The sequence below is a fragment of the Lepidochelys olivacea genome (assembly GCF_965140295.1).
Source record: "Lepidochelys olivacea isolate rLepOli2 genome assembly, chromosome: 2".
NCBI lineage: Eukaryota > Metazoa > Chordata > Testudines > Cheloniidae > Lepidochelys > Lepidochelys olivacea.
In genome coordinates this window covers 20,580,624-20,596,875 of record NC_140412.1, presented here as the reverse complement: position 1 = coordinate 20,596,875, position 16,252 = coordinate 20,580,624, and positions in this window count along the sequence as shown.

Below are 16,252 nucleotides of genomic sequence, written 5' to 3'. Positions count from 1 at the left end.
AAAATCATGGAGCAGGTCCTCAAAGAATCAATCCTGAAGCACTTGCATGAGAGGAAAGTGATCAGGAACAGCCAGCATGGATTCACCAAGGGAAGGTCATGCCTGACTAATCTAATCGCCTTTTATGATGAGATTACTGGTTCTGTGGATGAAGGGAAAGCAGTGGATGTATTGTTTCTTGACTTTAGCAAAGCTTTTGACACGGTCTCCCACAGTATTCTTGTCAGCAAGTTAAGGAAGTATGGGCTGGATGAATGCACTATAAGGTGGGTAGAAAGCTGGCTAGATTGTCGGGCTCAACGGGTAGTGATCAATGGCTCCATGTCTAGTTGGCAGCTGGTATCAAGTGGAGTGCCCCAAGGGTCGGTCCTGGGGCCGGTTTTGTTCAATATCTTCATAAATGATCTGGAGGATGGTGTGGATTGCACTCTCGGCAAATTTGCGGATGATACTAAACTGGGAGGAGTGGTAGATACGCTGGAGGGGAGGGATAGGATACAGAAGGACCTAGACAAATTGGAGGATTGGGCCAAAAGAAATCTGATGAGGTTCAATAAGGATAAGTGCAGGGTCCTGCACTTAGGATGGAAGAATCCAATGCACCGAATGGGTGACTAGGGACCGAATGGCTAGGCAGCAGTTCTGCGGAAAAGGACCTAGGGGTGACAGTGGACGAGAAGCTGGATATGAGTCAGCAGTGTGCCCTTGTTGCCAAGAAGGCCAATGGCATTTTGGGATGTATAAGTAGGGGCATAGCGAGCAGATCGAGGGACGTGATCGTTCCCCTCTATTCAACATTGGTGAGGCCTCATCTGGAGTACTGTGTCCAGTTTTGGGCCCCACACTACAAGAAGGATGTGGATAAATTGGAAAGAGTCCAGCGAAGGGCAACAAAAATGATTAGGGGTCTAGAACACATGACTTATGAGGAGAGGCTGAGGGAGCTGGGATTGTTTAGCCTGCAGAAGAGAAGAATGAGGGGGGATTTGATAGCTGCTTTCAACTACCTGAAAGGGGGTTCCAAAGAGGATGGCTCTAGACTGTTCTCAATGGTAGCAGATGACAGAACGAGGAGTAATGGTCTCAAGTTGCAGTGGGGGAGGTTTAGATTGGATACTAGGAAAAACTTTTTCACTAAGAGGGTGGTGAAACACTGGAATGCGTTACCTAGGGAGGTGGTAGAATCTCCTTCCTTAGAGGTTTTTAAGGTCAGGCTTGACAAAGCCCTGGCTGGGATGATTTAACTGGGAATTGGTCCTGCTTCGAGCAGGGGGTTGGACTAGATGACCTTCTGGGGTCCCTTCCAACCCTGATATTCTATGATTCTATGATTCAGCAGCAGCCAGTTGGACAACATAGTGCAAAGGAGGGAAAATTACCAATCGTTATGATACTGGGGCAAACCCCTACTATTACAGAAACTGCCGTAGGATTTTTAATGTATATAGGAGCATGGTGACCAGCGTCAAAGATGTGGGGGCACATGTGACTGACCAGTAGTATGAATAGGGGCATTGTGGCCTGAATTTCCATAGACAGAAAAAAGTAGTTTCGGACAGGCCTGTTGGTAAATGACTTTGGGATTTCAATATGTTCCTTGCACCCTCATACATAGGTTAACCAAAGAGGCTTCCACACAAAGGCAGCTCCTGGCTTTGCTTTTGGACAGCAAGTGTATTTAACAGTGCTCGTATAAATGTATTATGTGCCACGGCTTTCCTTCCTTTTGGCATCATTAGTGTCTCTGGGCTAATGTGGTGTGTCTTGGACAGCTGTCTAGAGTCTTTCATGGTTTCAAGTCCAAAGATAATGTCTTTTCCAGATGTCACATTTGAGGAGGGATATACTTTCACTGAATATGATAATCAGGAAATTTCTGTTTTCTCAAATTACAGTGTCAGGCAACATTGCTCCATAGAAACTGATCAAATATATATGATGCACAAAAACTATGTTATAAAACATTATCAAGGATGCACAGTCAAATATTCAAAATTTAGGAAATGCCAGAATTAAGGTTGCACAGCCAACAGACATGTGGCTGGTAAGACAAAGGCACTGGGTGACTATGGGCATTAGACAGCTGAATTCTCCAGCAGAAGGAGGCAGGGAGGTAAGGTTATGTATTGTTTTTTGTTTCCTTAACTTTCAGGTACTCTACAAGGAAGAACCCAGCATGGGAGGAAAAGGGTGGATCACCTGCATTACTGTTACCTCTTCGTCTGCCTGGACCTGTGGGGGACCCAGCCAGACAGGCACTCTGATCCCAGAGGTTTCCACACAGGCCTGGGTTTTGACTTGCTTGGAATGTGGCCTGCATATCGCCACCAAAGAAAGTCAGTCAGGTGGAACCACCATGTGTGAGAGGAGTCTGTTGGTGGAGTCCTTCAGGAGGCAGACAAGAGAGCTGCAGGAGGAGGTGGAGTGCGAAGACTTGATCATCAGGCTGCACATGGAGACGTCTGGGATGGAGGCTGCTAGCTGACTACAGATGATTACAGCAGAACCACGAGAGGAAGGAGAACTGGCTGCCCTCTGAGGAGGAGACTGACTGCTGGCCACCTTGCCCAGTAGTCAGTGTTCCACCCTCCCACCCATGTCCCCCATCCATCCAGGTGAAGAATGGTATGCCCTACTGGCAAGAGCAGGTGAGGAGCTGATCTGATGGCTGCGGTGGAGGAGCTATTTGTCCCCAAGGCTGGGAGGCTCACAGCCACTCCACCCGAGAGGAGGAGACGTAGAGTGCTGGTGGTTGGGAATTCTCTTTGGAGGAGAATGGGGGCATCCACCTGCTGACTTGATGTGCTGCCTGCCTGGATCCCACATCTGAGACATTACAGAAAGGCGGCCAAAGCTCATCCGTCTATCGGATCGCTAACCTATGCTGCTCATCCATGTGGGCACTAATGATACTACCAGGTCTGACTCTGAACAGAGCAACAATGACTACAGGATTCTGGGAGCTAGGGTGAAGGACCAGGATCACAGGTTGTGTTCTTGTCCATCCTCCCAGTTGAGGGTAAAGGCCCAGGCTGGGCCATGTGCATCCTGTAGATGAATGCATGGCTACGCAGATGGTGTTGACAGAAAGAGTTTGGCTTTCTTGACCATGGGATGATATTCTGGGAAGAAGATCTGCTGGGAAGAGATGTCATCCACCTGACCAAGAAGGGGAAGAGCATCTTCATGCACCAACTCGTCAACCTACTGAGGAGGGTTTTAAATTATGTTCAAAGGGGACAAGTGACAAAAGCTCACAGGCCATACTTGAAGAGTAGTTATCAGTAGTTTACTATCAAACTGGGAGGGCATATCTAGTGGGGTCCTTCAAGGGTTAGTCCTGGGTCTGGTACTATTTGATATTTTATTAATAACATGGGTAATAGTCTGGAAAGTATGCTTATAAAAATTGCAGATGACACCAAGCTGGGAGGGGTTGCAAGCACCTTGTAAGACTGGTTTGGAATTCAAAACAACCTTGACAAACTGGAAAATTGGTCTGAATTCAACAAGATGAAATTCAATCAAGACAAGTGCAAAGTACTTCACGTAGGCAGGAGAAATCAAATGCACAACTACAAAATGGGGACAAACCGGCCAGGTGGTAGTACTGCTGATAAGAATCTGTGGATTATAGTGGATCAAAATTGAATGTGTGTCAACAATGTGTTGCAGCTGCAAAAAAAGGCTATTTTTTATTTCCTCCTCATTGTTCAGTGTATGGCCCCAAGCCTCATTTGCTGTCCACAGTTCAAACCCTGCTCTGAAGACAGAATTATTAATTTCCTTATTTTCAAGGGCGTTCATCACTAGAGTGTCTAAGGGCTTTGCAAACATCATTTATCTTCACAACACCCCTGTAAGGTTAGGGGCTGATATTATCCTCACTTTACAGGTGGAAAGCTTAGCACAGAGAGAGAAGTCAAATGATTTTAGGTGCCCAATTTGGGACCTGATTTTTTCAGAGTACTTAACATTATATATTCCAACCACTTCCCCCACTGATCTCAGCTGCTGCTGTGAGAGCTCAGTACATTTGCAAATCAGACCCTAGGGTCTCAAGTAAGGCACCCCAAAAATGAGAAACACACAATTAGTGTGTGTGGTGGTTTAAGTGACTAACCAAGTGTCTGATAGCAGTAGTAGGTTATCATCTTAGATGGGGACCAGTACTAGAGGGTATGAAACACACACTTTGCCAGTGGATTTCACAGATGTTTGCTGATAGCAGAGGAATAGTGACATTCAGGAATCTTGAGTTCCGTTCCTAGCTCTGGAGTGGAGTCTGCTTTACTAGGCACAGATCCTTCTGTCTGTTCCCCTAAAGCCCGACACCCTTCTACCTTACCCCTTCTATCCTGTCCCCTATATCAGTCCAGTCTCTTCCCCACTCCCGACTCATCATCTCAGTCCCAGTCTCCATGCCTCAGGCTTCTCATCCAAGTTCCAATCTTCTTGCCAAGCCAGTGCCAGACCTCCCTCGCCCCAGTTCCCTCTTCCCAGTCTCTTTGCCCAACCAGTCCCAGCTTCCCCTCTACCCCACATGTCCTGTAACAGAGTGTACTGTCACATGGGTGAAAATGCACACATTTACCTAAAGAGTTGTAGGTAGTAGACTACCCCTGAAAATGAGAACTTGGGTGTGGTCCATCTAGCTCCAATCATCCTCTCTGCTGGGAGTGGGAGAGGTCTGAGGCTGATATAAATCAGAACCAGCTCATTCCAAGGGTATCAAGAAGAGAAGCAATATTCTGGATGGGGACACTAAGGGAGTGTCTTGGGGGAAACAACAGCTCCTGAAATGGAAGCTCTACAGATGGTATGAGACCAGTGGATGAACAGAAGCAAAATGTTAGAAAACAAGGTACTGAACTGGGCAGACTTTGGGCACAGGCTGGGACCTGCCTCCATTAAAGCCTTTGGACTTTCTAGACAAGAAAAGATATTGGGTGAACAACACATGGAAAGCTTATGGGGAAGGCAGCTTAGGCAAAAATGATCATGAAATGACAGAGTTCATGATTCTAAGGAATGGTAGGAGGGAAAACAGCACAATAAAGATAATGGATTTGAAGAAGGCAGACTTATCAAACTGAGGGAGTTGGTAGGTAAAATCCTATGGGCAGCAAGTCTAAGGGGAAAAACAGTTAAAGAGAGTTGGCAGTGTTTCAAAGACATTATTAAAGGCACAAGAGCAAACTATCTGTCTGCCTAGGACAGATAGGAAGTATGGCAAGAGACCACCCTGGCTTCAATTATCTGAAACTCAAAAAGAGTTCTACAAAAAGTGGAAACTAAGTCAAATTACAAAGGATGAACATAGACAAATAACACAAGTATGTAGGGACAAAATGTGCATAATTACACACACGTAGCAGATTCTTTGCACTAGGCAGTGCAGAAAGGGAGGAGGGGTGGCTCTAGCATCCTGATTCACTGTTTGGCTCCAGCCCCAAATGCAGGTTGGACAATGTTTCCCAAGGCGCCATCCACCAGCTGAGGATAGCTGTGGTGTTAATTACAGCCCTGCCAATTTCTTGGGGAAGGCACACACCCAGCTGGATTTTAGGGCATTGTTTATTAGGTGGCCATCTTGGTCTGGATAAGAACAAGGTGACCTCCATGTTGTGACAGTTTCTTGTTCCCCTATTCTGGGCAAAAGGCGGGAAAGTGAAAAGAGCGGGAATCAGTTGTTGCTAAGTAACCGGTTTCTATATAAACAAATGAAGGGAGGGGCCAGGGGCTCTTGAGCGCTGGAATCTTTGGGCTCAGGTGTCCAAAAAGCTCTCTCTCTCTCTGTGGTGTGGTACACCTCCCACATTGGTTACTGGCCTGCAGTAGCCACTCACTGAACAAAGTTGTCATCTTGGGGTTTATTAGTTATTTTCTTTTGGGAAGCTGGCGTGCACACTCAGACTAGATCCAGTTAGTTAGATCTGACACTCACCCATAGACGATGCAGCGAGGGATAGGATGGGTCTAAGATAGGGTTACCTACCTGTCTTCAACATCTGTGATCCACCGTTGGGGTCCATCGCTGATCTCACCAGCCCAGATTCTGCAGCCTCGCCACCAGCAGTACCTGGAGGAGGTAGAAAAACATCTTTGATTTATTGAGTGTGTATGTGCATTTGTCCTTAATCCATCCCTCTCCCCTTCCTTCCTTCTCCTTTAGTAAATAAAGTGTTGTTGTGAGTTCATATCCATGTGATGGTTTCTTTTATTCCAGCTCTGATAGATGGGCTTAAGGGGGCACTCAGTGAGAGGTATACTGTAAGGCTCCCCAAAGTCTTCTGGTCAGATAGGCTCCCTAAAAATCCTTACAGTGGTGTGCCCTCAGCATGTCTATTTGCTGACCTTCCTCACCCCTAGACAGACTCTCTGTTGTGGTTTGGCAGGGGGCAGGTATAAGAGCCTGTCATGCCAGCACTAAGCCAACTGGTGCTTTCCCCAAGCTGAAGAACCTCTGGCTAGGGGAATGCATTCAGTCTTTGTTTCCTTAATGGCACAAAGGCCAGGGAACAGGGCGGAGAACCTACCCCTAATTGGCACATGTAATCACCCATATTATCCCTATAAATGGGTATGTTGTATACAAAGGGCCACTTATGCCTCTAACTGGCCATTGCACTTATGGTAAATTCATGTGCAAACAGCATATAATGGTGTGCACGCTTTTTAATACTAGAGGCTCTCTGTGACTAAAGAACATAAAACAGGAGAGAAATTGTATTGTATAGAGACAGGAACTTCCAGCAGGGAAAGACTAACATTTAGCATATGGCTAACAGCATCCAAGAGCAAGGAACGATGAGGAAAGTCCATGTATAGAGGGCAACAACTTTCAAAGGACATGAGGAACAAGTAGAAAAGGACTCCATTGTTCAAGGTCTTATAAGTGCTAAAAGGGATTTCTGTTAGCAAGAATAAAGATAAGCCTATAAAGACCTATAACTGAGCAAAGTCTAGTGGTTAACCCTTGCTGTGAGTTCCTTCTTAGCACCTTCATTGATAGATGGAGAATGCATCAGCACGAGACTGGAGTCACAGCTGCTTTAGTATAAAGGCAGTGTGAGTGATAAATGGATTTCTGCTATGTGACAATAGGTCATTGCCTTAGCTCTGTATTGGACAGAATCTATTACATTAACTTAGACTAAACTCTCTTATTTCTATTTTTTGCACTGTACAAAAGTTTGCCATTGTAACTGTCTGTGAATACAAATTATAATTATTCTTAAAGATGTTCTCTGGTTTGACCAGCATGCTTCAAAAGAAATGGTGACTGCCTATCTGTTTTTCAGGAAACATAAGGCTTAGTTCTGTAAATGTGCCCTGAGTAACTTTATTCACGTGAATAGTCCCTATATGGCTTGCTCAGGGTAATACAACAATATTGCCAGAGCCTTGATGGAACAACTGACATGAGTAGTTAGTCAAATTTTTTGGTGGGGTTCTGTGGGTAGTGTACAGACAGCCAAAGTGACTGGTCCAAATTCTTCTTTGGTGTAACTTCACTGAAATAAGTTGAATTACACAAGGAATCAGACTGGGTCCCCAAGCCTTAACCTTCCTCATGGGAGCCAAATGAAATATTCACAGTAAATAATTTACTGAAAATAGCTACCCTCTTTTTCTGAAGGTGGAATGTCTGTCTGTGGTCTGAAGTACTGGGATTTAAGCCACACCAGTTGTGTGGTACCTACCTGCCAAATGTCCAGAAATGGACTGTAGTTGTCTCAACTCTAACGGTGGTGTGACAAGGTTGGGCCAGATGGCTACCGGAGAGTAACAGAAGGCAGATATATTAGCCCCAGGTTAAGTAGGTCCCTTTTCCCTGGGTAAGGTAACAGGGAAGGTTCTAGAGCAATCAGGAACCTTCTGGAGACAATAAAGACAGACAGGCTGATTAGAACACCTGCCGCCAATCAAGAAGCTGCTAGAATCAATTAAGGCAGGCTAATCAGGGAACCTGGGTTTAAAAAGGAGCTCAGTTCAGTTTGTGGTGCACGTCTGAGGAGCTGGGAGCAAGAGGTACTAGGAGCTGAGAGTGAGAACGCAGACTGTTGGAGGACTGAGGAGTACAAGCATTATCAGACACCAGGAGGAAGGTCCTATGGTGAGAATAAAGAAGGTGTTGGGAGGAGGCCATGGGGAAGTAGCCCAGGGAGTTGTAGCTGTTGCACAGCTGTTCCAGGAGGCACTCTAGACAGCTGCATTCCACAGGGCCCTGGGCTGGAACCTGGAGTAGAGGGTGGGCCTGGGTTCCCCCCAAACCTCCCATCTCCTGGTCATACACAGGAGAAGTTGACCTGGACTTTGGGTTCACGGAAATGGCCAAACTGAGGGCTGCCGTGAAGCTCCAAGGCGAGCAAATCCTCCAATAAGCTCAAGACCCACCAAGGTAGAGGAGGAATTTTGTCACAGTGGTTAAACTTTTTAAAATTTCCAGTTGATGGATTGATCATGAAACAAGCAGCACATAGTTTCCTCTCTTTCAGTGTGGGTTTCCCTGCCATGCAAACTTGTACCTGCTGTATCTTGTAGGTGGCCTAAGATGCACAAGAATTTGCAGAAGGAAAAGTACAATTTTCACAAACCAAATGATTGGACAGGGAATTATACATATTGTCCCTAAGGCCCAATAAGTTAGCCAATATTTAGGGCTTGCTGTTAGAATGAGATTGATCATATACATTAATTGTAATCTGGTTTATTTACAAAGAGTATACAAAAAGTCCTGGTTCCCTGAACACAGTAGAAACAAACAGCAGGCAGTTTCCTTGCTAAGAAACTGCCACTCCAGAAAATTCTGTGCCACAGAAGCTCTGACTTTCTTCTTCCTTTCAGGACCACTCTCAGGAGGCCCTGGTTATGCTATGCATACTACACTGCCATAGCTACAGCACTGCAGCTATGCTCCTGTCACATGCAGTGACAGCAGATGTTTCCTGCCACTGTAGGAAGTTCAGCTCATCAAGAGATGGTAGTAGCAGGGTGGACAGAACCATTCTTCTGTCAACCTAGCTGCATCTACACCGGGGGTTAGGTCGGCATACGTACGACACTTGGGGTGTGTAGATTTTTCTCACTCTGAGAGCCGTAGCTATGTTGACCTAAGTTTTAAGTGTAGACCAGGCCTCTCAGCAGCCTACAAACCAATAATCTAGCCTCTACATTTGCAACCAGGAAACCCCTGTTGAGCTACCTGAGTTAGCTGTGCTCAGGCCTGTGTGTGTAGTTTATTGCATCAGGCGTAGACTCTATTGTCTGCAGCTGCTTCACCACATCAAGGGACTTAATTGCTTCTTCCCTTGAGTCTGAGAATATTTGGCACCCATTGGCTTTAATGAGGTCTGTGACTGTCTTTGAGTCAAACACCCTGGTGAAGCCATTAACACCTGTTAGCAAAATACTGTCATGGGTGACTCTCAGGAATTTTGTGGACTTAGGCCTGGTCCACATTTCCCTTATATTGGCATAGCAATCAAAATCTACTCCCTTAATCCCCACCTCCCCAGTGGCATAGCTACATCAACAAAACTCACAGTGTAGATGTAGCTAAGCCAACAGAAGAGGGTTTTGGTCAGCATAGCTAACATTGTGCAGGGACGTGGTGTTCCTACACTGGAAGAATTCTGTCAAGGTCTGCTGTGTCTACATTTGGTGGCTATGCTAGCATAGGGTCTATAGAGTAGATGCAACCTTGATGCCAATAAGATTTTTCCAGTCCATCAGAACCCCTTGAGACAGCAAAGCGGGACGGGAAAAACCATCACACTCACAATATTTCTAGAAGTAGTTACTTCTGCTTGTAATAGAAATATTAGGAAGACTCTTTTTCTCAAATCTCATATTTTAGCACTTCAATTCAGGTTCCTGGCATAGGAAAGGGAGAATGAAAACGAATGTCTATGCTACAAGTGATACAGTGGCACAGCTGCAGCTACCCTATGTTGACAGAAGTGGCTTTTCTGTCACTGTAGTTAATCCACCTCTCCAAGAGGTGGTAGCTAGGCTGATGGAAGAATTCTTCTATTGACCTAGCTGCATCTACTTTGCGGGTTAGGTCGACTTACTACGGTACTCAATTTTTCTCACCTTGAACGACATACCCAGGTCAATCCAATTTTTAAGTGAAGATCAAGCCTTAGAACTCAAAAGTTAAGTGCTTTAGTTGGAGTCTTGGGCATAGATTTTGAGTCCATTCTAATTGGACCAGTTCACTCATCCTTAATTATACAGTTGTCTTGTTTCATTAGACTCAAAAGCTGCCAAGCATTAGTGGATGAGACTGGAGCCCTTCCGTTCAGTATGTCACCAGCTGAGGTATTGTAATCCTTCCTATAACTCTTATTGCTATTAGCCCTTTTATCCCGCATTTCTTTTCAGTGTGGACACCATTGCAGTAAAAGTAATTTGGGTCTCATAAATAATCCTTATTTGCATTTCTATAGCGCCTATCATCCAAGGAGCTCAAAGTGCTTTGCAGATGTTCAGGGTGAAATCCTGGCTTCATAGAAATTGATGGCAAAGCTCCCATTGACTTCAGCAGGATACTAAGCATCTCAATACACTGTTGTAGCTAAGACTGTTTTCACTGCAGAGTTAACCCAGGCTCTTACTTAGGTTTCAGCCCTGGGTGGCGTGTGACTCCTCCATTTGGGGAGACTGCACATGCCCTGAGCATGGCCCTGCCCCGAGACCCGTCCCTGCTTAGCCATCTTCCATCCAAATCCCCGTCCCCACCCCACCTCCATCCTCGTTCGGTCTACTTTCCAAGACCTGCCCCCCCTCACCGCTCACGCCTCTTTGCCCCCTCCCCAAGGCCCCCCTGCCCACCGTGTGTGCCTCTGTCTGGTCGCTCACCAATCGCACGGACCACTTCACCTCCTCCTGCGAGGCTCCCATGTGGGCAGAGCGGGGATTGTAGGAGGCAGAGCCTTGGGGGAAGAGGACCAAGGCTGGAGCATGGGCGGAGCCACGGCCCACCCTTTCGGCAGCAGCGTGCTCCAAAGGCAGCAGGCAGACTGTTTAGCCTCCCCATGCCTCTTATATCTGCCACCCATGGTTTTAGCCAGCCTACCTAACTTCCACACAGAAAACCTCTGAGCCAGTGTTATGCCTAAGCGAGTTTACCTGGCTGGGGTGGGGTGTGGGAAATATTAGAGCCAGTGCCCTTCTTACTGGGGAAAAAAGCCAAGAGCATCTTGGCACAAAGAACTGTGCGGTGCAAAAACAGTGAGGACACAGTAATGGGGGTAGGCCTTTGTTGTGAAAACTCTTGCAGCTGGGCCAGATTAACCCTAACCAAGCACCTGGGCTAACCGTGCAGTGAAGACATATACCCTAAGAGTTATCCTCCTTTTAAAGTTGGGGAAGTTGAGGCACAAAGTCCTGCTTTTCATAGCTTATATATCCACCTGCATTCACAAATGGGGACTTTCATGTGCCTGTGGAAACCAGAGACTTGTCTGTGCTCATATTATGCACATGCAGAGTACAACAGGCACTTGTCTTGTTCAATGCAAATACCCCTAAACATGAAGTAAAAATTGCTTCCTATATTATTTGTCCAGGACTATGGAGCAAATTGCTGCTGGACCAAGAAATGGAAACCAGGTGTCTTGACTCCCATTTTCCTACTCCTAGTCCCTCATGAGTCCATTCACTTCAAAATATATCTGAAGTGCAGTGTGATCACCAGTGTCAATTTCACTTTAATGTTAAGCGATAGCGCCATGGCTCCTTTAAGACTTTTAATGTAATCATCTTTAAAGATACATGACCTGGAAATGTCCCTTACATGTGGAAAGTTTCAATGCTAATGCCTATTTCAGACTGAATAAAATGTTTGTTTTGTCATTCTTTTGATGGAGTTTGATATTTCTGTTGTTCTCTCTCCCTGCTTGAGATGTATGGTATTTTTATTCACTCAGTTTCTCTGACAGAGGTACAAATTGTCATTTCACAAACTCTGCTACCGTTCAGCTGTATCTCTTCTACAGAAGGAAAATGCCAATCAACCTAGTGCTCTCCAAGCTGGCCCGCCACTCCTTTAATTCAGTATTAGAACTGAATATGGATTGAATGAATTGCATTTACTGGGACAGCTAGCTGGCAAGAATAGCACTGATTTGACTGACAGTTTATTTCTTTAGCAACACTACTGGATAACTGCAATAGAATTACTGAAACTACAGTTGTGTCCCAAAAAGAAGCTGAATGAGGACAGACCCAATCTGTTGGGGTGATGAAAGCGATAGAGGGTTTACAGACACCATTCATATCCCCAACAAATGTACAAGCAATGTGGTCCAGTGATTGGAGAATTACCATGGGACTTAAATGACCTGGGGTCAACTCCTTCTGTAGCAGAGTTCTTGTGTGACCCTAGGGAAGTCATTTAGTCTCTCTGTGCCTCAGTTTCCCATCTGTAAAATGGGATAATAGGACTTGCAGTCACGAAGATAAATACATTACAATAAAGACTGAGATGCTCAGTTACTATAGGGGCCCATGCTAAGTGCCATCTCCTTCTGCAGCAACAAACCTATCTACTCTCCCACCTACGGCTGCAAGAGCACATCTAGCCTGAACACATAAGTACAAATCTGACTCTACATACCACTGTGTTCCCTCAAGTCTTGAGTCTTCTGGACGTAGGGCTCAATGAAAAAGGCAATACCAAACATTACTATTCAAAGGGGCAAACCTCTTTACTAAAACACTGTGATGTCCACACAATACGATCTACTTCGTAAAATTCTAATCTTGCTCTGGCCCATCCTTTCTCTGTTGGTTGTTATCCCTACTTGTCTGTCTGTCATTAGATTGGAGACTCTTCAGCGCCGGCCTTTCAAAAACAACTAGTGATTTTAAGTGGCCCTCTGAGAATTGGGACTCTTTAAGGTGGATATCCAAAAGTGGAGGCACCCCAAATCACTGGTCACTTCTGAAAATCATGGTCCTTATACCTGTGCCCCAGCTGCAAGGCGCATGCCAGCCCATTGGCATAGTGATTATGATACATATTGGATTCTGTAGATGCCATAGCACTCATTTGGTAGATGAAGTTAAGCCACTGATCTGAAATGTACTATGCCTGAACAAGTGTTGGATCCATAACAAAAAATGAAAAATCCCTGGGCTCAAAAAAGCAGCTGGCTGAAGCCCACTCAAGAGCCCGCTACACTGTCACACTTTTTGTTGTTTGTGCATAGTTCTCTTCAGCTAACACGCTTGTCTCTCACAGACTAGCCAGGGGTCAAGGTTATGGGGGAATGTCACAGTGGGCCAAATTCTGCTCACGTTTACACCTGTCGGTGGAGCTGCTATGGATTTACACAGGTTTGATTCAGAGTGGAATGTGGCTCTTACAGGCAAGTGGGAATGGAAACTCAGACTAGATCTCTGTGTATGACAAGGTTAACAGGTTACCTTATTTTACAGGCTTGAAATCTCCTAGAATTCTGCTGGTTGCCTTCAGGGAATTTTAAGTACAAACAGCTTGGATTTTTTTTCTTTTTTAGAGACCTTTCCTGATTTAGGACAATGTGTGGATCTGAATATTAAACACAGCGTTGTGCTTACAGAATTTGAGGCAAATTGGAACCTTGATGGAAAGGGATGAGGCTGGGCTAATATAATTTGAAAACTGCTTGAAGGGAAGCTAATACATATGTTCTTGCTGGTTCCCTGCTGCTGTTATCCAACCCCAGAAAAGCGCTTCTTAAAAATAAAGACTGTAATGCATTACTTATATGTTAGTCTGTATCCCCAGAGGTGCTAAGAACCTTGCTGTGCTCAAACTAAGACAGACACTGGAATCAGAATTGCATCTATGGAAGTGTTTAGGCAAACAATTCAGCAACCAGAAAATACACTTTCCAACCAACCAGAGGCCCAGCTGATGTACATTGGCACATCTCCATTGACTTTAATGGAGTAACTCCAATTTATACAAGGCTATTTACTGTAAATCAGTTAGCAGAAAATGAGTATATATGTACTAAGGGGAAATGTGCAGTACGGTGACAAGAACAAAGCTTACCAAAAATGCCGTGAACCTTAGAAAAACTACAAAAAATGTAGTGAAAAAGATGATCTCTTTACAAAATGGATGTCATGCATGCACAAGCCTAGGAGTGGCTCTCCGCACAGGGGTGAATTTCACCCTCTCCATTTCTCAAACACAATGTCTGATAGATAAACTCATCAATCACAAAAGCAAATTATTTGTGGCATTCAGTAGCCTCTGTGCCTACCAAAATTGTGGAGCAAAGGCTGCTCCTTATTTGAGGCAGGACTTTATTATTTGCAGCACTAAGAAACTGATCTCCTTCCTTCAAGGTCAAGGAGACCCTTTTTGTTTACTTTAATGGGTGTTGCCTCCAGTCTGAAAAAACTCAGGCATCAAACTCTAGTCATGTTGCTATATGGGGATAGGGTCTGAACGTGGTGAGAAAATGTGTTCCTCGCAGTTAATCACCTGTATGCCTTTCCCCATCATCCCACACTATTAATTGCTCAGGTGCTGTGGTGCAAATGTGCAACCCTGAAATCTGAATGCTTACAATTTAAGGCAGGTTTCAGAGTGGCAGCTGTGTTAGTCTGTATCAGCAAAAACAACGAGGAGTCCTTGTGGCACCTTAGAGACTAACAAATTCTTTTGGGCATAAGCTTTCGTGGGCTAGAACCCACTTCATCAGATGCATGGAGTGAAAATACAGGAGCAGGTTTAAATACATGAAAGGATGGGGGGTTGCTTTACCAAGTGTGAGGTCAATCTAACGAGTTAAATCAATGAACAGCAGGACACCAAGGGGGAAAAAATAACTTTTGAAGTGGTAAGAGAGTGGCCCGTTACCACCAGTTGACAAGAAGGTGTGAGTAACAGTAGGGAGAAATTAGTATTGGGGAAATTAAGTTTAGGTTAAGGCAGAGATGTTGCTCTCACAGAATCCAGTTTGAGCAAGTCTCTGCAGTGGCCATGGAAGATTTTGAAACATGCGTCTCGCGATTTTGATGATGACAAAGATACTTCTCGAAGCTAATTTACCAAGCTTCAGAGATGAAATCGGCTCTGGGAGCAAGGGAAGTGTCATCAGCTAGAGAAGCTGTAAAATAAAAATTACTTCCTGTTACTGTCCCAATAAACTTCCCCATCCTCCTCCACCCAGCCTCCATGTGTAACATATCGCCAGTAGCTTTTGTAATGATTTCATCTTTTTTCTCACTTTATGGGAGTCAATAGCTGGGACTCTATTTAGATTGATTGTTCTTCTGTTATTAATGAGTTGCAAATTAATGGAGATGAGCAGAAATGAAAGGGGAGATTCTCATTTAGCATCCTCTGCACCACTGGGTTTTGATTTCAGATAGTTTATTTCTAATTTGCAGCCAAAGACAATGAATTGATAATATTCTGGGTTTGCTAGGAATCAGCTCAAAAGTTGATAAAATATCTCATGACCTTTTCAGTTCAGATTTAATTATCACCCAACACAGTAATCGTTCCTGCTGGTACTTCCCCCATGCCTCTTTCCCCTTCATTCTAAAAACTTCACAGAGGCTAGATGGATTTCAAGCAAATAGTGTTGTGATTCCCGTATCTGCCTCCTGTAGCTTGTGCACATTATTTTATAGCTGGTGCTTTAGACAATCTTTGTTCTCAGTATAGCCCTGGTGTAAATATTTTATCTTCCTCCCCCATGGTGAAAATTTCTCCTTTGATCTAATGATTGGGACTTCCAACAGTGGGGATCCGTTCCTAACTCCACTACTGAGTCACTAGGAAAAAGCCAGAGAAACTCTGGCATGTCTGTTTAATTCCTTATGGGAGGAAGAGGTTTATCAGGGGCTGGTCTGAGACTATGGAATGAACTTCTATAGGAACAAAGGACCACCACAAACCTTGCCACCATCAGCTCTGAGTGTAAGGAACACTTCTCTAACCAGCCTTCTGCAATATAAAGTCAGAGCAGTGTACATTTCACAGATGTTTTTCAAAAATCCCCAACAACAAACCTGTACCAAAACAACACTCCACAATGCACTCACCTATTCCTGTGGGGAAAGGCTGAGAGAAAGAGAATGAACCTCATGTGAGAGATGTACATCATTTTGCTCACTGTGCTACCGGAAGCTGCTCAGACACTACAGTGATGAGGGCTATGAAGGCACTAATATTATTACTCCTAGGGGAATTCTCTGCCACTGCATTTGCACAGAATTCATATCCCACACAGAT